The 18,367-nt window shown below is 41.0% G+C and overlaps 1 pseudogene; it reads right to left on the bottom strand.

Annotated features, from left to right (window-relative positions):
• Window positions 1-2,801: 2,801 nt before the first annotated feature.
• On the bottom strand, window positions 2,802-3,806 carry LOC110130918 (V-type proton ATPase subunit G 1 pseudogene; annotated as a pseudogene).
• Window positions 3,807-18,367: the final 14,561 nt, after the last annotated feature.

Below are 18,367 nucleotides of genomic sequence, written 5' to 3'. Positions count from 1 at the left end.
AGCTTTTCCTCTTTAAAACAGTGTCTGACAAGAATGGAATTATTGCTGCTGCTGCTTAATTGCTAAGTCATGTCCAAATCTTTGTGACTCCCGGGACTGTAGCCCGCCAGGCTCCTCTGTCCATAGGATTTTCAAGGCTAGAATACTGGAGTGGGTTGCCATCTCCTCCTCCAGGGCATCTTCCTGACCTTGGGATCAAACCTGTGTCTCCTGCATTGGTAGGTGGATTCTTTACCACTGAGCCACCAGAGAAGCCCCATGGCATTGAGTTGAGATTAAATCATCCATTTAGAATGTATTCTTTGGAAAGGTAACAGAAAGGCTGTGACGTTGATTAAGAATTTGAATTCTGGGAGACTTGGGTTCAGACCTAAGCTCTGCTGCTCTGTGGCAGCACGGTGTCAACTGAAAAAAAAAAAAAAAAAACCAAAAAAACAAAACACAACCTAAAAGTTGAGTTACTTTTTATTGAGTAGATTTTCTGAGGACTTAAGCCCTGAAGACAACCTCTCAGATAGCTCTGGGGGAGGACTCTGAAGAGGTAAGGAAGGATATACAGGATAGACAGGAGTTTTTGCAACAAAAACTGGGAGTCAGAACATTAAAAGATCACAGTGCTGTGCATAAAGGAAAATCAGGCATCTCAAGTTAAGGAATTCAGTGCCTTTCTATGTATGGGAAAACGCAAGAGTTTGGATTCAGTGAAATCATTCTTTTGATATGCACCTTGGTTATCTAGAAGGCTAAAAACCAGCCTTTTCCCATCCTGAATCCCCTCAGAGTACACAGTTGAGGGTGGCTGTGGTGGCTGATGGCTTGCTGACCTCAACATCTTTTGTTCGCTGATATAGCAGGCATCATTTTTCATCCTCCAGGATTTCCATCTGTAGGAAGTGGAGCTAGATAACAGCTGATAATAACAATTAGTCATTATATTGTGATGAGCATGGTCTGGGTTCTGTTCTAAGTGCCTTCAATATGTGAACTCACTGGATTGTCACAACCACTCTGGGAGGGATGGTACCATCACTATTCACATTTGTTCAGAGTAGGGAACAAAGTCACTGAGCCTAAGAAAGTGAAGGAGTGGGGAATCCAGATTCCACAAAGGGCGCTCCTAGCCCACTGCCTGCCAGGGTGCATGAGTGTTTCTCACCCTTTTAATTTGAGAAAAGTGACAGCGAGAGATGAGGGATACACTTGAGGTCCTCCAGCCTCACATGTCTGGAAGTACGTCTTTCCATTTTGTTTTCTCTCTCCTGCTCACTTTTCTGGCATAGATTTTTGTTTACCCAAAGTAATGTTTAGTCAAAGGGCTTCCTAGGTGATGCAAGTGGTAAAGAATCTGCCTGCCAATGCAGGAGATGCAAGAGACACAGGTTTGATCCCTGGGTAGGGCAGATCCCCTGGAGGAGGAAATGGTAACCCACTCCAGTATTCTTGCCTGGAGAATCCCATGGACTGAGGAGCCTGGCGGACTACAGTCCACTAGAGTGCAGAGTTTGACATGACTGAGAATACACACACACTATGTTTAGTCATAACAAATATGAGCAAAGAGAAAAGAGCCAGAGCAGTCCAAGGATTGCCATTCAATAGGTGCATTGAATTTCGGTCAGTGTTTACTTTTTCCCCTCTTGGGAACTGGTCATTCAGCTTTCAGAAAGACAAGGGCCTTCCAGTTTTCTTTATTCCTTATGCCAGTAATTATGAGCGTGTCCAGGCTTTGACTTCTAAGTGGCAACTGTGGTCTTTGAGTTGCAGATGCTATCACTTCATTCTGCACAGGTTGGAGGAAAAGGTGGCCCAGAAAATGCCTGTCATCGGTTGAGGAAGACAGACGGTGGACTGGAATTCTTGTCCACGGGATTGAATTCTACTAAGTTTTATTTGGAAAATTGATATTAATGTCTTACTCTGCTCTGGGCCTATTTATATTCATCTGAAGAAGTAAAATTCAAATAAGGAAGCTTTGTTCCTGCCACAGTAACAGAAAAAAAATCAGTTTTGTAGTAATCATGTTCACATTTTACAGTGTATTAAGATTTTTCAATCAATCGGGGATTCCCCTGTGGCTCAGATGGTAAAGAGTCTGCCTGCAATGAGGGAGACCTGGATTCGATCCCTGGGTTGGGAAGATCGCCTGGAGAAGGGAAAGGCTACCCGCTCCAGTAATCTGGCCTGGAAAATTCCATGGACTGTATAATCCATGGGGTTGCAAAGAGTCGGTTACTATTGAACGACTTTCAATCAATTGATCAAGATTTTTCAAGTATTTGAGCTTTATACTTATGGAAAGAGATGTTGTTGCGCTTTTAAGAGAGAAGTAGAGAGATGCTCAGGATGGCCAAGTGACTTGGCTATGGGCTTGCTGTTAGGAAACAGCAGGGGACAGAGTAATCTGGCTGTATGGTGCCTAGTTCACTGGTTCCCTTTCATCTCCCCATGACAAACTTCTCTGGATTCCTGCTTTCAAGCTGGGTATTCCTCCTGGATGAGGGAGTGTTTTATCTATAACTCTTTATAAACAAAGGGAAGAAAAGATGTTTTTTGCTTTTTTCTTTAAGTCATTCTCTGAGTTTTTGCTCTGTATCCATTTCTAATTTTCTCCTCCCATCCGTTTCTCACTCACTTTCTCTTCTTATCTTTTACTCCTCTTTCTTTCCCATTGTTATTATCATGTTAGAAAAGCACAAAATGTTAAAATCTAGCACAGGAGTTGGAAGACTATGGCTCATTGTCTGATTTTTATTTTTATTTATTTATTTATTTATTTTTTTTGAGGAGGGAACGCAACAGTCTTTACTTTTCAGTGATTATCAGTACAATATCAGTACACCAAGTAGTAACATGTAACAAGTTAGTGAACTCTACCATCTAGTAAGTTTGAATAAGAGAAACTAAGAGCAGCCCAACACTAGGACTCATTATTCTAATCCTTGGCTAGAAAGGACTATTTTAAGGCTGGCCGCTGTTTCATGTGGGTCACAAATAACTATTTACTACTTTTTCATAGATAAAGCCCCTGACCTTCAAGAAAGATTTAGGGAAAAAAACATTTTAATCCCTTTCTTTCTTAAGAAAATTGGGTTTTAAAAAACTATCTAAGAAAGAAAAAGTCAGTGTTGATAATATGCTGCTTGAGTGAAAAGGCATAGAAAACACACAACATATATCCACTAAATTTCTAAGAAATATGAGGTAAAAAGATACGATCTTTGGATAAGCTCTAAGCCTGTACAAAGAATCTATGTTTTCTATTCTGCAAAAAGTGAAGGGACCTACTATATAATGTACAGAAATAATTTAATGCCTTTTCATAAGATATAACTCAAGCCTTGCTAAATGAAACCTCACGGTCCATGAAGGCATTCAAAACGCCAATCCACGGAACAGGCACTTTTCTCCTCCCTCTATCCATTTATGCGGTAGTTCTCATGGATTCTGGCCGGATGTCGCAGACAAAGGCCAAGAGGTTATCCAAGACTTCATCCCTATTCTGCCGGAAGTAGGTCTGAAGGATGGTCATCTTCTCCTGGGTGTCCTTCTCTACTTCAGTGATTCAACTGCCATGGGATCCCAGAGCCGCAGCTTCCTTGGCCTTGAACTCCTTCTCCCTCTGCAGGCGGTACTGTTCAATTTCAGCCTGGGCTTCTTCCTTGGCCTGCTTCAACCTCCGGTTCTTTCGCTTGCGGGCCTCGGACACCTTCTCGGCGGCCCGTTTCTCCGCCTGGAGCAGCTGCTGAATGCCCTGCGACTGACTGGCCATGGCTATGGCGACGGCGTCGGCGGAGGCGACTCCGAGGCGGCAGATGACGGCCTGCTCAGCCGAATCCACTGTCTGATTTTTAAAATAAAGTTAAAAAATAACTTTAATGAGATATAATTTAAATACTATAAAATTCATACATGTAAAATGTAAAATTCAGTGGGTTTTAGTATATTCATAGTCTTTAAAAATCTCAGTTTTATTTCTTTGGCTGTGCTGGGTCTTTGTTGTGGCATGCCAACTCTTTATTTGTGGTGTGCGGACTCCAGAGTACATGATATTCATAGAATTTCACAACCATGACCATTATCTAATTTTAGAACAATCTTATCATCCCTAAAGAAACCCTACACTCATTAGCAGTCATTCTCTGTTACCCCAATGTCCTTCCTGCCTCTGGTCCCGGCCCTAAGCAACTACTAATTTACTTTTTTTCCTCCATGGATTTGCCTATTCTGGATATTTCAAGCAAATGGAATCATACAAATGCATTCTTTTGTGACTGGCTTCTTTTATGAAGCATGATGTTTTCAAGGTTCATCCATGTTGAAACATGAATTAGTAGTACATTCTTTTTCACTGCTGAGTAATATTCCATTGTTGAAATGTTCCATTGAAATGATAAATGATGTACATTCATCATTTAATGTTCAGTTGATATACATTTGACTTGTTTTCATCTTTTGGCTATTGGGATAATGTTGCTATGAGCATGTACATACAATTTTATGCACGGACATGGTCTTTATTTGCCTTTGGTGTATATCTAAGAATGGAGTGCTAGATCATATGGTGACTTTGTGTCTAATATTTTGAGGAACTGTCAGTCTGCTTTTCAAAGTTTCACAACCCCATCAAAAATGAATGGAAGTTCAGTTTCTCCACATCCTTGCCCAAATGTGTTATTTATTTATTTATTTTTGATGTGGACCATTTTTTAAAAGTCTTTATTGAATTTGTTACAATATTGCTTCTGTTTTAAGTTTTGTTTTTTTGGTCCTGAGGCATGGGAGATCTTAAATCCCTGACCAAGGATTGAACCTGCACCCCTGCATTGGAAGGCAGACTGGATTGCCAGGGAAATCCCAAACATGTTACTTTTTATTTTGCTTTTCAATGCTTTTTTGGACTGGTATTTTGCCCATTTTATTTTATCCATTCTAGTGAGTGTTAAGTAATATCTTCAAGATACATTTCTTATCAATGTGTGATTTGCAAATAATCTCTCCCATTTTGTGGATTGTATGTTCACTTTTAAGATAGTGGTCTTTGAAACATGGGTTTTAAATTTTTATGAATTCTAATTTATCTGTTTTTGTTTTTCCTTTTATCAGTTATATTTTTGGTGTCCCTTCTAAAAAACCATTGCCCTATCCAAAGCATACAAAGATTTACTCTCATGTTTTCTTTAGGATTTTGATAATTTTAGCTATTATATTTAAGTCTATGATCCATTTTGAGCTTGACTTTTTTTATAGGGGTGGTTAGGGGTTCAACTCCACTTTTACATGTGGATATACAGTTGTCCCAATACCATTTGTTGAAAATAGTATTCCTTTCCCATTGAGTTGTTTTGGCATGTTTCTTGAGAATCACTTGACATAGTCATTCATCTCTATTTTAATAGCTGGTATTAATATTCTCATATATTCTTATATTTTATTTCATTTACGGCAACACCATTGGCCCACTATTACATACACAGAGCAAAGATAACGTAAAAGCTGGAATGAGTTTATTTTTAAACTTGGAGGAAGGAAAGTCTTTCTGAGTAGGATCGAAAATCCAGAAGCTGTAAAAGACAGATACATATGACAAAGAGGAAATTTTGAATTATCTTTGGCACATAAGACCTGAAACAAAGTAAACCCAACAAATCTAGGGAACATATCTGCAATACATATAACAAGTGAAAGGCTAGTTTCTAGAATCTTTAAAGAGCTCAGGTAAATTAATAAGGTAAAGTGATAGGGAAGCCAGTAAAGAAGATCTACAAATAGTTTAAAGGAAAAAAAAATGGACATGAAACGTGTTAAAGAATGCTCAGCACATCTCTTAGTAAAGGAAATTCAAAATAAACATTAGGAGATACCAAGTCACTTCATTAGAAAAGCAAACATTAAAACAGTGTTTCTTGCAAAGTGCTGAAATGACTGGGGTGATGGGTGGGGAACAGGTTTTCTTACACATTGTGAAAGTTTAGGCTGTTGCTATGTTACGGATTGTATTCTGCCAATGTTCATGAAAATACAAATCGCTCATATTTTGATCTAACAATTCCATTGGAATGAATATACTTGCTAGAGTCAACAAAACAAAACACAAAAACAAACTTGGGTATTACTATTCCCACTTTTTAAAAAGAATTTTTATTGGCAAGGAAATTTTTTCCACCCCCTCACTTTCAGTCTGTATGTGTCTGAAATGGGTCTCTTGTTCAGTTCAGTTCAGTCACTCAGTAGTGTCCAACTCTTTGTGACCCCATGGACTGCAGCACGCCAGGACTCCCTGTCCATCACCAACTCCCGGGGTTTACCCAAACTCATGTCCATTGAGTTGGTGATGCCATCCAGCCATCTCATCCTCTGTCATCCCCTTCTCCTCCCACCTTCAATCTTTTCCAGCATCAGGGTCTTTTCAAATGAGTCAGCTCTTCGCATCAGGTGGCCAAAGTATTAGATTTTCAGCTTCAACATTGGTCCTTCCAATGAGTATTCAGGGCTGATCTCTTTTAGGATGGACTGGTTGGATCTCCTTGCAGTCCAAGGGTCTCTCAAGAGTCTTCTCCAACACCACAGTTTAAAAGCATCAATTCTTCAGCGCTCGACATTCTTTATAGTTCAACTCTCACATCCATACATGACTACTGGAAGAACCATAGCCTTGACTACATGGACCTTTGTTGGCAAAGTAATGCCTCTGCTTTTTAATATGCTGTCTAGGTTGGTCATAACTTTCCTTCCAAGGAGTAAGCATCTTTTAATTTCATGGCTGCAATCACCATCTGCAGTGATTTTGGAGCCCCCCAAAATAAAGTCAGCCACTGTTTCTACTGTTTCCCCATCTATTTGCCATTAAGTGATGGGACTGGATGCCATGATCTTAGTTTTCTGAATGTTGAGCTTTAAGCCAACTTTTTCACTCTCCTCTTTCACTTTCATCAAGAGGCTCTTTAGTTCTTCTTCACTTTCTGCTTTCTTCACATTCTGCTTCACTTCACTTCTTCACTATCTAAGGGTGGTGTCATCTGCATATCTGAGGTTATTGATATTTCTCCCAGCAATCTTGATTCCAGCTTGTGCTTCCTCCAGCCCAGCATTTCTCATGATGTACTCTTCATATAAGTTAAATAAACAGGGTGACAATATACAGCCTTGATGTACTCCTTTTCCTATTTGGAACCAGTCTGTTGTTCCATGTCTGGTTCTAACTGTTGCTTCTTGACCTGCACACAGATTTCTCAAAAGGCATGTCAGGTGACCTGGTATTCCCATCTCTTTCAGAATTTTCCACAGTTTATTGTGATCCACACAGTCAAAGGCTTCAGCGTAGTCAATAAAACAGAAATAGATGTTTTTCTGGAACTCTCTTGCTTTGTCAATGATCCTGCAGATGTTGGCAATTTGATCTCTGGCTCCTCTGCCTTTTCTAAAACCAGCTTGAACATCTGGAAGTTCACAGTTCTCATATTGCTGAAGCCTGGCTTGGAGAATTTTGAGCACTACTTTAATAGCATGTGAGATGAGTGCAATTATGCAGTAGTTTAAGCATTCTTTGGATTGCCTTTCTTTGGGGTCGGGATGAAAACTGAGCTTTTCCAGTCCTGTGGCCACTGCTGAGTTCTCCAAATTTGCTGACATGTTGAGTGCAGCACTTTCACAGCATCATCTTTCAGGATTTGAAATAGCTCAACTGGAATTCCATCACCTCCACTAGCTTTGTTTGTAGTGATGTTTGCTAAGGCCCACTTGACTTCACATTCCAGGATGTCTGGCTCTAGGTGAGTGATCACACCATTGTGATTATCTGGGTCTTGAAGATCTTTTTTGTACAGTTCTTCTGTGTATTCTTGCCACCTCTTCTTTATATTTTCTGCTTCTGTCAGGTCCATACCATTTCTGTCCTTTATTGAGCCCATCTTTGCATGAAATGTTCCCTTGGTATCTCTAATTTTGTAGAAGAGATCTCTAGTCTTCCCCATTCTGTTGTTTTCCTTTATTTCTTTGCTTTGATCACTGAGGAAGGCTTTCTTTTCTCTCCTTGCTCTTCTTTGGAACTCTGCATTCAAATGGGTGTATCTTTCCTTTTCTCCTTTGCTTTTCACTTCTTTTCTTCTCACAGCTATTTGGAAGACCTCCTCAGACAACGATTTTGCTTTTTTGCATTTCTTTTTCTTGGGAATGGTCTTGCTCCCTGTCTCCTGTACAATGTCACAAACCTCCGTCCATAGTTCATCAGGCATTCTGTCTATCAAATCTAGTACCTTAAATCTATTTCTCACTTCCATTGTATAATCATAAGGGATTTGATTTAGGTCATATATGAATGGTCTAGTGGTTTTCCTCACTTTCTTCAATTTAAGTCTGAATTTGGCAATAAGGAGATCATGATCTGAGCCACAGTCAGCTCCCAGTCTTGTTTTTGCTGACTGTATGGAGCTTCTTCATCTTTGGCTGCAAAAATATAATCAATCTGATTTCAGTGCTGACTATTTGGTGATGCCCATGTGTAGAGTCTTCTCTTGTGTTGTTGGAAGAGGGTGTTTGCTATGACCAGTGCGTTCTCTTGGCAAAACTCTATTAGACTTTGCCCTGCTTCACTCTGTACTCCAAGACCAAATTTGCCTGTTACTCCAGGTGTTTCTTGACTTTGTACTTTTGCATTCCAGTCCCCTATAATGAAAAGGACATCTTTTTTATGTGTTAGTTCTAAAAGGTCTTGTAGATTTTCATAGAACTGTTCAGCTTCTTCAACATTACTTGTCAGGGCATAGACTTGGATTACTGTGATATTGAATGGTTTGCCTTGGAAACCGACAGAGATCATTCTGTCATTTTCGAGATTGCATCCAAGTACTGCATTTCAGACTCTTTTGTTGACTATGATGGCTACTCCATTTCTTCTAAGGGATTCTGCCCACAGTAGTAGATGTAATGGTTATCTGAGTTAAATTCACCCATTCCAGTCCATCTTAGTTCACTGATTCCTAGAATGTTGATGTTCATTCTTGCCATCTCTTGTTTGACCACTTCCAATTTGTCTTGATTCATGGACCTAACATTCCAGGTTCCTATGCAGTATTGCTCTTTACAGCATCAGACAGACAGCATTATATATGGGTTTTGATTTTGTGTTTATTCAGCCAGTTTGTGTCTTTTGATTGGAGTATTTAATCCATTTACATCACAGCTTAAAGGTTTTGTCAAGAATATTAAACAGTCTATAAGTAGCTACAGTATAGTCTACACAAGTAACTCTGCATCCTAACAGGGAAAAATCCCTCTGAATATTTGCAATGGGAAAAAAGTTAAATCCTGAAAAGTGTACAGAGTATAAAACAAGTTGTATAAACGTTAGCACTATAAATATAAAATCTCAGAATGTAAATATAAACATGCAAAGTGAAGATGTAAAAATATACACTCATGCATATGTGCCATCATAACACTTGTCTAAGGGTACCATTTGTTGTTGTTGTTTAAAGAATACATTATGACACTGTTAATAGTGATTACCTTTTGAGAGAGGGGCTGGGAAGGAAAAAGAGGTTTACAGTTCTCATATTACAACATGTGCACTGCTGAATTTGCCAAGTAAGTTCATGTTATCACTTTTACCTTCACCAATGTGGTCAACTGGGATTATTTGAGTACTGGAATTGTGAGTCAATATAATAAATCTCTGAATTAAAGAAAGTTATAGTCTTTTTCTTTAACATTCTTATAAAAAGTTTTTTTTTTTTATTGAAATAAGTTGATTTATAACACGGTGTCAGCAAAGTGTTAATACATTCCTTTTTATATTCTTTTTCATTATGGTTTATCCCAGGATGTTGAATATAGTTCCCTGCACTACACAGTAGGACCTTATTATTTATTCATTTTATATATAATAGCTTGCATCTCTCAATCCTAACCCCAAACTCCTAATCCATCCACCACCTCCCCCTTGGCAACCACAAATCTATTCTTTATGTCTGTGAGTCTGTTTCTATTTTGTAGATAGGTTCATTTGTGCCATATTTTAGATTCCACATATAAGTGATACCATATGGTATTTGTCTTTATGACTTACTTCACTTAGTACAATAATCTCTCGTCACATTTATTATTCTTAAAATATCCATCGGTGGTACCCTAGCAACTCTCCTCTCAAGTTGCTAAAGCTGGCTAGGTGATGGAACTCCCAGAAACCGGATGCTTTCTAGAGAATGTTGTTCAATGTTGACACTCATCTGTTTATTGTTCTTTTTTTTCCATTGTAAAAATTTCATAACATGAAATTGACCATTTAACCATTTTGAGTGTACAGTTCAGTGGCCTTCAGTACATTCACATGATGGTGCAACTGTTAACATCATCCCTGTCCACAATTTTTCATCTTCCTGAACTGACACTTTATACCCATTAAATAACAACTCCTCATTTATCCCTTCCCTTAGCCCCTGTGAAAGTGAAAGTCACCCAGTTGTGTCTGACTCTTTGCAACCCCATGGATATACAGTCCACGGAATTCTCCAGGCCAGAATGCTGGAGTGGGTAGCTGTTCCCTTCTCCCGGGGATCTGTCCAGCCCAGGAATTGAACTGGGGTCTCCTGAATTGCAGGTGGATTCTTTACCAGCAGAGCTACCAGGGAAGTTTTGGTAGCCACTATCCAGATAATCACAATGGTGTGATCACTCACCTAGAGCCAGACATCCTGGAATGTGAAGTCAAGTGGGCCTTAGAAAGCATCACTACGAACAAAGCTAGTGGATGTGATGGAATTCCAGTTGAGCTATTTCAAATCCTGAAAGATGATGCTGTGAAAGTGCTGCACTCAATATGCCAGCAAATTTGGAAAACTCAGCAGTGGCCACAGGACTGGAAAAGCTCAGTTTTCATTCTAATCCCTAAGAAAGGCAATCCCAAAGAATGCTCAAACTACCGCACAATTGCACTCATCTCACACGCTAGTAAAGTAATGCTCAAAATTCTCCAAGTCGGGCTTCAGCAATACGTGAACCGAGAACTTCCAGATGTTCAAGCTGGTTTTAGAAAAGGCGGAGGAACCAGAGATCAAATTGCCAATATCCGCTGGATCATCAAAAAAGCAAGAGAGTTCCAGAAAAACATCTATTTCTGTTTTATTGACTATGCCAAAACCTTTGACTGTGTGGATCACAATAAACTGTGGAAAATTCTGAAGAAATTGGGAATACCAGACAACCTGACCTGCCTCTTGAGAAACCTGTATGCAGGTCAGGAAGCAACAGTTAGAACTGGACATGGAACAACAGACTGGTTCCAAATAGGAAAAGGAGTACGTAAAGGCTGTATATTGTCACCCTGTTTGTTTAACTTATATGCAGAGTACATCATGAGAAACACTGGGCTGGAAGAAGCACAAGCTGGAATCAAGATTGCTGGGAGAAATATCAATAACCTCAGATATGCAGATGACACCACCCTTATGGCAGAAAGTGAAGAGGAACTAAAAAGCCTCTTGATGATAGTGAAAGAGGAAAGTGAAAAAGATGGCTTAAAGCTCAACATTCAGAAAACTAAGATCATGGCATCTGGTCCCATCACCTCATGGGAAGTAGATGGGGAGACAGTAGAAACAGTGTCAGACTTTATTTTTGGGGCCTCCAAAATCACTGTGAATTGTGACTGCAGCCATGAAATTAAAAGACACTTACTCCTTGGAAGGAACTTATGACCAACCTAGACAGCATATTAAAAAGCAGAGACATTACTTTGCCAACAAAGGTCCATCTGGTCAAGGCTATGATTTTTCCAGTGGTCATGTATGGATGTGAGAGTTCGATTGTGAAGAAAGCTGAGCACCGAAAAATTGATGCTTTTGAACTGTGGTGTTGGAGAAGACTCCTGAGAGTCCCTTGGACAGCAAGGAGATCCAACCAATCCATCCTGAAGGAGATAAGTCCTGGGTGTTCATTGGAAGGACTGACGCTGAAGCAGAAACTCCAATACTTTGGCCACCTCATGCAAAGAGTTGACTCATTGGAAAAGACCCTGATGCTGGGAGGGATTGGGGGCAGGAGGAGAAGGGGATGACAGAGAATGAGATGGCTGGATGGTATCACCGACTTGATGGGCATGAGTTTGAGTCAACTCCGGGAGTTTGTGATGGACAGGGAGTCCTGGCGTGCTGCGGTTCATGGGGTCGCAAAGAGTCGGACATGAATGAGCTACTGAACTGAACTGAACTGAACTGATCTACTTTCTGACTCTATGAATTTGACTCTTTTAGGTACCTCATAATGCAAATTAAGGCTTCCCAGGTGGCGCTAGTGGTGAAGAACACACCTACCAGTGCAAGAGATGTAACAGATGCAGGTTTTATCCCTGGGTCAGGAAGACTTCCTGCAGGAGGACATGGCAACCGACTCTAGTATTCTTGCCTGAAGAATCCCATGGACAGAGGAGACTGGTAGATTACAGCCATAGGGTCACAAAGAGTCAGACACAACTGAAGTGACTTAGCATGCATGCACTCACATAATGAGTCACAGTATTTGTCCTTGTGTTTCTGGTTTATTTCATTTAGCACAGTGTCCTCTAGGTTAATCCATGTTGTCGTGTGTATCAGAGTTCCCTTCCTTTTTAAGGCCAAATGATATTCCATTGCATGTCTAGACCACATTTGCCTATCTATTCATCCATTGATGGGCAGGCATTTGGTTGCTTCTGTCTTTTGGCTGTTATGAATAGTGCTGCCCTGATGTGGGTGTGCTTGTGTTTCTGTTTTGAATTTTTCTAAATACATACCCAGAGATGGACTCTGGATCCTATGGTAATTCTATATTTAATTTTTTGAGTAACTGCCTTATTGTTTTCACCATTTTACATTCCCAACAGCAATGCACAAGTGTTTTAATTTCTCTACATCCTTGTACACACTCATCTTGTGTGTCTGTATATATATATATATATTTTTTTAATTTAAAAAAAATAAGAACCAACCTAACCAGTGTGAAGTGATATCTCATTGTGGTTTTGATTTGCATTTTCACCTGTTACTTCTTACAGCAAAAGTTTATTCTGAGCTCACAGGGGCCAAGTCCAGGGTTAAACCTGCAGGGCTCTAGAACTGCATGCCCTACCCCTTCACCCCCAGTCATATACATCAGAGTGCAGTGGGGGAAAAGATGATGCAAATGCAAACTGGTGTTTTGCCCTATTGGCATCAGTGGGCTGGTGGCAGGTGCGTGGTGCTATGAGAACTGTGGTGGTGATCAGGATTACTGCTTTTCTCTGTCATCTCTGGTACTTACTAGTGGTCCAAAGGGAGTGAATTCCAAACACTTACCAGGAAAATTACAGAATAAAGCTTCACATTGGGAAATGTCTATTCATCTACGTATTCTTCTCCTGCAAATTGGGAAAGGACATGCACTCTTTGCCTTTATTGTTGGAATGCCAGGATTCTTTGGAGCAGGCATGGAGCCCTGCAGGCTGAAATGAAGCATGTATTTCCAGGGAAAGAATGTGGAGGGTAAACTATTCCCTGTGAAACTGCTCCATGTGCAGCCTTGGCAGTGATGAGGTGCAGTGAAGGCAGTAATAACCCCACCACCTGGTGTTTGTAGAAGGCGTTTAACTCTTCAAAACACTGCCACATAATCAGAGGAGGTGGTGTCCGTGCCGAAAAAAGGTTATCGCTTCATTTTTGGCTCGTCTATATTTACTCTTGTGCTTCAAGCACCTGGTGGAAATTATATTTAACCGTATATGCAAATGCTCATTGCCAGAAGGGGCTTACATTTTCCTAGTTACTTTCTATAGTTTTCTTAATTTGGGCTTTATTAGCCACTTTTTATTCATTTCTGTTGCTACTATCTTCTTGGGTGGTAACATCTTCATTTATGGCTATCTTGGAGGTAGGACAGGCTTCCCAGGTGGTGCTAGTGGTAAAGAACCTGCCTGCCAATGCAGGAGATGTGAGAGATGTGAGTTTGATCCCTGGATCAGGAAGATCCCCTAGAGAAGGGAGTGGCTACCCACCCCAGTATTCTTGCCTGAAAAATCCCATGGACAGAGGAGCCTGGCGGGCTACTGTCCATGGGGCTGCAAAGAGTCGGACACGACTGAGCGTAGCACACTTGGAGATGGGACATACATTGTATGTGTGTTTGCTAATATCAAATTCTTGAAAACTTATTTATTCAAACAAAACCAACCAACAACCAACCAACTGAACAGCCCAAAGATCTGACAGCAGAGAAGTCTAGAAGCTTACATTGGCATTTCTTTGAGAGCTCATCAGTTGATAAATGTTACACTTTGATGAGGTTCAGTTTTATTCCTGCTATTTTTTTTTGTAATAAATATCCTCCTGGTGCCCTGCCTCAGGATCAAGATGTGGCTCTTAGATTTGCTTTCCTGTTTAAACGACATTCAGAGCTTCCTATCTTCCTTTGTTTTTTGTTGTTGTTTAGTCGCTGAGTTGAGTCCAACTCTTTTGCAACCCCATGGACTGTAGCCCTCCAGGCTCCTCTGTCCATGGGATTCTTCAGGCAAGAATACTGGGGTGGGTAGCCATTCCCTTCTCCAGGGGAGCCCCCCAACCCAGGGAAGGAACCCATATCTCTTGCCTGGCAGGCGGATTCTTTACCACTGAGCCACCTAGAAGCCTCCCATCTTCCTCACACAGTTGTAAAACTGCCTGGGTTTTTAGAGGAAAAAGAAGTGGGTTAGGATACCTAATGGGAGAAGAGTTATCTCCTCATTCTATCAGGACCCAGAAGGGCCCCAGCAAGGTGGAGGCTTTGGCAAATCTGACTGGTTTCTTCAGGCTTTGGGAAGAAGGAGGACCAGTTGTACTCAGGGAACTGAAGTATCCAGAGAGGCCCTAATAGGGTCTCCCAGACCATGGATGATATCAGAAGTCCTGGAGGGGGCCATGTGGTCTTTCTAATTCAAGAAATAAGAATGCATCGTCTGTCACAAATAAATCTATCTATGTAACAGAAACAGGATCACAGACATAGAGAACAGACTAGTCATTTCCAAGGAGGATGGGTTTGGGGGAAGGATGGAGTGGGAGGTTGGGGTTAGCAGATGTAAGATTTTATCTACAGAATGGATAAACAACAAGTCTATCCAACAAGTTCCCTGTATACCACAGGGAACTATATTCAATATCCTGTGATAAACCATAATGGAAAGGAATATTTAAAAAAAGATTGAACTTCCTCTGCAGTCCATTGGTTAAAACTCTGGGCTCCCAAAGTGGGGGGGTGCAAGTTTGATCCCTGATCAGGAAACTAAGCTCCCACAGGCCATGTGGCATGACCAAAAAAAAAAAAAGAATAATGAAAATAATTTTAAAAAGAAATACTTTAAAAAGAATATATTTATATATATGCATAACTGAATCACTTTGCTGAACAACAGTAATTAGCACAACTTTATAAATCAACCATATTTCAATGAAACAAAGGATTTATTGTCTCTGTCATGGGTTGAATTTTGTCCCTTTCAAAGATAGGTTGACGTCCCAAGCACTTTGCCTTTGACTATGGCCTTATTTGGAAACTGGTTCTTTACAGGTGTAATGGGTTAAAATGAAGCCATACTGGAGTCGGGTGGCCCTAATGCAATGCGACTGCTGTCCATATAAGAAGAGAAGAGACACAGACTCGGACACGGAGAGAACACCATGACAAGATGGGGGCAGAGATTACAGTGAAGCATCTACAAACCAAGAACAACCACAGACTTCTGGTTCACGATCAGAAGCTAGAGAAGCTTGGCGAAGATGCTCCCTCAGAGCCCCAAGTAGTAACCAATCTTGAAGGCATCTGGGTTTGGACCTCCAGCTTCCAAAATGTGAGAAAATAAACATCCGTTGTTTTAATCCACCCAAGTTGTGATAAACCATTTTAGCATGGCTGCCTGAGAAGCTTCATACAACTTCCAAGGTACCAACATGTCCTGGTCCTATGGAATCCAAGGCGACTGGGACAGCACACGCCATGACCCTTGAAGGGCTCACACCCTCTTCAAGATGGGGAAACACGCATGTGTGATTAGGCCAGGGGGTCCTGTGGAAGACAGTGGGCTTTGGGGTCAGATGGAGCTGGCTTTCAATCCTGAGCTGGTTTCTCCATTTCGAGTTTCTGGTTTCATCATCTTCATAGGGCAGAGCACTCACACCTTCTCCTGGAATTTCTGGTGAAGGATTTACCATGTTCCTGGATTTGAATGAGCTTGCATAACCCACCTAAAGCGCTCTGCTGACACTTGTTACTAATGTCCTGGATGTGTTTTTGCTCCTTCATCAGGTCATCCATTTAGAGTCCGTCTCTGGTGTTTCAATTTCATCTTGATAATTTTTGTCCTTGCCTTGTCTTTATTTCAGGAACCATTCAGTTGGGTGAAACCTCACAGCATTTAGGTTTTGGCTCAATGCACTGGAACCATCTAAAGGGTATTTATAGATAAAAACGTTTGTGCACCCAAACCACATTATTTTCATCTTCTGACACTTGAACGAGCTCTGGTTTGGGTTGGATCTTCAAGCTTTCCTGTGGTGTGGAGGAGAGCAAAATTTCCAACACCCGTCACTCGTCTCCATAAATATCTTGGTCCCACCCCATCGAGTTGGTCCAAACTGCCATCTTTATCAGGTGATGCAAACAGCGCCCTGGATGATACTAAAGTGGGAAGATGCCGTGTGCAGATCCTTTGGGTCCTTCTCAGCAGATATTGGGCATGATATTTCCATAACTCATTGCTCACCTTCCTTGGGACTCACTTCAAATGTCTTAACAGACACCTTCTGTGGAAAAAAACATTCATATTTGGGTCTCATACGTGTTTCATATTTGGGTCTTGGCAAGACCTGAACATGTAGAAAAATCTCCTTTGTTTTTTCTATACACCTGTGTGAGAATGAGCCAGGATTTATGAAGTTTGTTTTTTTGAAAAAAACTTATTTAATTCTCAGCCAATGCCATGACCTTCATTTGCATTCCAGCAAGATCTCCAAAGGCAGTTGGATGAGTGGGCCCCCAAACCTCAGGGCTTCCTAATCGAGACCTGAAGTCAGACCCAAGCAGACGGTGGAGGAGGAAAGACTGGGAGAAACAAGAGCTGCATTTTTGTTCTTTTGTGGCCAGAAAGCCAAAACCAAAGGTGGAATTTTGTGGTTCTGGCACTTTTTTGTGCCTCCCAGTCATTTCACACAGATGGTTCTGGTTTAAGGATCAGACACTTCATCCACCAGGGGGAACGGAGCCGAGTTCCTGTGCCTGCGCTGGCGTTCTTGTGCCAAAGTATACTTTGCAGCCGGAGAAATGAGAATGAAAAGTCAATTCTAAAGTCATCGATTGGGAGGTTTAAAAAAAAAACAACACAAAACTTGGAAAGATAAAATGACTCTGCAATGCGGAAGCTTGAACATGTCTTCCAGTTATGTCACCTCGGGAATTCGAATGAGAGCCTCTCAACTACACAGTCGATCGTGAATTGGCTGGAGACCTTCCATTTATCATGATGACGGTCACCCGTCAATTGTTCTTGCTGCTCCTCTGTCATTTGAGAAAACGGAGACTCTGTGAAGCTTAGTGACTTGCCATTTATCAAAGATTCAAGCTCAAGTGGGAAAAACCTAAGTGGAAGTTTGCATTGCCTCTTTCCTTGCTACTGAGTGGGTGAGAACTGTTTCTGCTCATGTCTTTCTTGATCAACCTCTGTTTACCCTCGACCTTTCCCCATTACCATCTCCTAGCGCAGCTCCCTGAGGTCTCTCAGTTCTTCTTCACCCACAAAGTGTGAGGTGGTGGGGTCACCAGGAGGGCTGGGTCACCACTGTACATCATCCTGCCTTCTCTCTTTCCAGGAACCAACCCCTAGGTGAGAAAGTCCATGGCTTAACAGCATCCTCCTCTGAAAAGTCTCAACTTTCTTTCTTTGTATTTGTGCTGTGACTTGCTTGACTTATAAGCACATTTTTCATTACCTCTCCACATTCAGCTCAGTGGCCTTCCCTTCAGGAAGCCCTTCCCAGAAAGCTCAAGGCCATAGAAGCCTGTTCTTTCCAATGCTTCTGCATTATTATTAATACATGCCTGTCATTCACTTCCAGTTTGGACTATGAGTTTCTCCATAGAGTAGAACTCCACTGTCTAGTAGTGAATTCTCAGTGCCTAGAAGTGCCTAGTACATTAGAGAGAGGGTTAATAATTTAGGTTCTTTACAGCCTTGTAAGTTGGCCCACTGGTTGAAGATGTTCCTCTGACAAATCCAGTTTATCCACCTGACTGATTTTCTCCCAGGCCTGTGTCACCTGGCTTAGTTTCATACTTCTGTTGAATTCACATTGGAGAAAAATGGCATATATTACATTTATTGAGTGATTGGCAGTTT

Source organism: Odocoileus virginianus, chromosome 2 (assembly GCF_023699985.2).
Source record: "Odocoileus virginianus isolate 20LAN1187 ecotype Illinois chromosome 2, Ovbor_1.2, whole genome shotgun sequence".
NCBI classification, from domain to species: Eukaryota; Metazoa; Chordata; class Mammalia; order Artiodactyla; family Cervidae; genus Odocoileus; species Odocoileus virginianus.
Note: the sequence above shows the minus strand (reverse complement) of the source record. Positions and strands in the feature narration are given on the sequence as shown.